Source organism: Chenopodium album, chromosome 6 (genome assembly GCF_948465745.1).
Source record: "Chenopodium album chromosome 6, dcCheAlbu1.1, whole genome shotgun sequence".
Classification (NCBI taxonomy): Eukaryota; Viridiplantae; Streptophyta; class Magnoliopsida; order Caryophyllales; family Amaranthaceae; genus Chenopodium; species Chenopodium album.
Genome location: NC_137839.1, coordinates 23823351 through 23827444, shown reverse-complemented (window position 1 = coordinate 23827444; position 4094 = coordinate 23823351). Strand labels below are relative to the sequence as shown.

General features: G+C 40.4%; 1 non-coding gene across 1 annotated transcript; it reads left to right on the top strand.

Annotated features, from left to right (window-relative positions):
- Nucleotides 1–3507: 3507 nt before the first annotated feature.
- Nucleotides 3508–3613, top strand: LOC145637745 (small nucleolar RNA R71). Its single transcript, XR_014114468.1, has one exon. It is a non-coding gene; the product is annotated as a small nucleolar RNA R71 (small nucleolar RNA).
- Nucleotides 3614–4094: the final 481 nt, after the last annotated feature.

Sequence of the window (4094 nt, the reverse complement as noted above, 5' to 3'; positions counted from 1 at the left end):
TAAGGTCTTGGACATGTAGTAAATGACGTGAAGTTTCTTCTCAATTCTTTGTCCCAACACCCCTCCAATTGCAACATCACTAGCATCGCACATAAGTTCAAACGGCAAATCCCATCTTGGACCTTGCACGATTGGAGTAGAGATCAAAGCTTCCTTTAATTTGTTGAAAGCTTGAAGACACTTTTCATCAAAAATAAATATGGCATCCTTTTGAAGAAGAGCATTTAGGGGTCTAGCAATTTGTGAGAAATCCTTGATAAATCTCCTATAGAACCCGGCATGCCCTAAAAAGGATCTTACTCCTCTCACATTAATTGGAGGTGGCAATTTTTCAATCACTTCAACTTTGGCCTTGTCGACCTCAATCCCCTTGCTTGATATCTTGTGACCAAGGACGATTCCCTCTTCAACCATGAAGTGACATTTTTCCCAATTTAGGACCAAGTTGACCTTCTCACATCTTGCTAAGCATTTTCCCAAATTGGACAAACAATCTTCAAATGAAAGGCCCCCAACCGAGAAATCATCCATGAACACTTCCATTTCGGCTTCAAGCATGTCTCTAAATATACTCATCATGCACCTTTGAAAGGTTGCCGGTGCATTGCAAAGTCCAAACGACATTCTCCTGTATGCAAAAGTACCATATGGACAAGTAAAAGTTGTCTTCTCTTGATCATCCGGGTTTATGGGGATTTGAAAGAAACCCGAATAACTATCAAGAAAGCAATAATACTTGTGCTTTGTTAGTCTTTCAAGCATTTGGTCGATAAAAGGAAGAGGAAAATGATCCTTATTAGTGGATGCATTTAGACGTCTATAGTTTATGCACATCCTCCAACCGGTCACCGTTCTAGTTGAAATGAGATCACCATTCTCATTTTCAACTACGGTCATTCCTCCCTTTTTAGGGACCACATGAACGGGGGAAACCCATCTAGAACTCGAAATGGGGAAGATGATGCCGGCATCAAGGAGTTTGGTGATTTCTTTCTTCACCACCTCCCCCATTTGAGGATTGAGTTTCCTTTGCCTCTCAATGGAAGGCTTAGCACCCTCCTCAAGTGTTATGTGGTGCATACATAAAGCGGGACTAATACCTTTGAGGTTATCAATGGTATAGCCCAAAGAACCTTGGTGGTTTCTTAAAATTCCACATAACATTTGAGTTTGGCACTCGTTCAAAGAAGAATTCACTATTACCGGAAAAATAGGACCCAAAAACTCATACCTTAGCTGTGATGGTAGAGGTTTTAACTCTACCATTGGAACACCCTTACCTTCTCTCGAGGTGGCTATTTTCAAAGCATCATTGCTTATGATTCCCATGCATACTTGCTCAATGCTTTCTTCCGTACTTCCTTCAAGCATTTCTTCATACAATGTCATCTCCTTGCCTTGCTCACCTATCTTTTCCTTATTCAAAAGGACATTCTCAAGGGCATCGTTAGTAGTGAGCAAGTGCTCATGCATAGAAGTCACAATAGAATCAATAGTATCAATCATCATACAATTATCAAGACTAGAGCTTGGATATTTCATGCTCTCATTCAAATCAAATTCTATCACCTCATCTCCTACTTTTAGTGAAATTTTAGCACTTTTAACATCTATTAAAGCACCCGAAGTAGCAAGAAAAGGTCTTCCTAGAATTATTGGAATGTTGACATCTTCATCCATCTCTAACACAACAAAATCCACCGGGATTACAAACTTCCCCACCCTTAGAGGAACATCCTCTACCTTACCCTTTGGGAATTTAATAGAGCGATCGGCCAATTGTAGGGTGATGTTGGTGGGTAGATGTTCCCCTATCCCAAGTCTTTGGTATACCGAGTATGGAATTAGGCTAACACTAGCCCCTAGGTCACACAAAGCATTATCAATTTGCATCTTGTATATAGCACATGGGATAGAAAATTTACCGGGGTCTTTTAATTTGGGTGGAATCTTGTTCATGATAATTGCACTACAATTCTCGGTGAGACTCTCCGTTTCAACCAATTCACACTTTCTCCTTCCACTCAAAATATCTTTCAAAAACCTAGCATAGTTAGGCATTTGCTTGATATCATCGGTAAAAGGAATTGAAAGGTGAATTTGTTTCAATGTTTCAAGAAATTTTCCAAATTGCACATCTAATTTGTTTCTAACAAATTTGTGAGGATATGGTAACTTTTGCAATTGTTTTGTTTCTCTCTCTTTTTCTCTTCTCTCTTCACTCTCTTTTTCAAAATCTTTCTCTTTCTCAAATTCTTTTTCTTTCTCACATTCTTTCTCCTTTTCATTCTCATGGTTTTGCTCTCTCTCTCTTGTTCAAAATCACTTTTAAAGGGAGGCTCACTCATGTTCATTCTCTCATTGGTTTTTTTAGTAACACTTTCTTCCAACACTTTACCACTCCTTTTTGATATAACATTTACGGGCCTCTTAGGATCTAGTCCTTGGGGTGGTAGTTTAGAAGTGCTAGTCCCTTCCTTCAAAGCATTGGCCAATTGAGAAATTTGTGTCTCTAGCATTTTATTATGGGTCATCACTTCACTAAATTTCTTTTCACTAGAGGCCATGAAAGTATTGAACATTTTAGTTTGATTTTCCATCATTTCCTCCAAGCTAGACCTACTATGTGGTGCTTGTGCATAGTAGTTGTCTTGGGAAGCCCTATTACCTCTAACATTCGAATTGGACGCATTTTGATTAGAAGAACCTCTATGATTATTGTTGTTCCAATTGTTCCGATTATTAGAGTTTCCCCCTTGGTGAAATTGCCCTTGATTCCCATAGTTTCCTTGATTATTATGATTATGGTTACCATAACCACCTTGTTGGTTGTAGTTACCTTGGGGATTTTGGTCCCTTTGGTTCCTATTTCCCCATTGATTTTGGTTATGGTAATCGTAATCATTTCCTCTTTGGTTATAGGAATTCCCCCCTTGTTCTCTTCTATTTGGTGGTAAGTATCTTTGATTGTCATTCCTATGTCTATTATCATAAGACAAGGCATTGACTTGTTCATTTTCATTTTCATTACCATCTTCGTATTGGGGTTGGGGTTGGGAATCATAATTACAAGAAGAGGTATCATGGTCATATGACCCACAATTTTCACAAAACAAACATCCATGAGGCATGTTATTAGAAGTAGAGGGAGAAGAGTTAGAATTCATACCTCTCCCCTTAGATTGGGAGGGATGCTCTTGCGTTGAACTAGAGGTCTCTAGTTTTTCCTTAATGGACGTCATCTCCTTTCCAAGGTTGGCGATTTGGGAAGTCAAATTGTTGATGGCATTAAGGTGATCAACGGAGTACACCGCATTTCCTCCCTTGTTTAGAGAATCTCTCTCTCCTTCTTGCCAATCCATATGGTGCCTCACCACATCCTCAATTATCTCTATGACTTGCTCCTCCGTCTTGTTCATAATCGGGCCACCCGCTCCCGCATCCAAGCTAGTCTTTCCTTGTGGGCTCAAGCCCCCATAGAAAATTTGAAGCACTTGATATGACGGAATTCCATGATGAGGGCACTCCCTTTGATATTCCTTGTATCGTTCCCATGCCTCATATATGGTTTCACTAGCCTTTTGACGGAAGCCTTGGATCAAAGCCCTTGCCTCGGCCGTCTTCTTTTGAGAATAGAATCTCCCTAAGAAAGCCGTGGTGACCTCGTCCCAAGTTCTCAAGGAGTTAGGCCTCACCTCCTTATCAAGCCATTCAAGAGCCCTTCCTATCAAAGAAAAAGGAAATAGCTTTAGTCTCACAAACTCTTGAGTTACCCCCATTTACCTTGATTGTGTTGCAATATTTTTCGAACTCGTTCAAGTGTGCAAGAGAGCTCTCATGTTTTGCTCCACTATATTGCTTTCTTTCAATCAAATTTATCATCGTGGGCCGAATCTCGAAGTCATTGGCTTAAGTGACGGGTGGAGCAATGCCACTTGAAGCTCTATAAGCTCCCGGAGTTCCCAACTCCTTTAAAGGTCTTTGAGGTGGTGGTTCCGCGTCACCCATTTGATCTCGATCCTCCTCGAAATTGGTCTCTCTAGTTGGGGGAGTAGTAAACGGCCTAGAACCGGCTCTTTTTCTCCTTCTCTAAG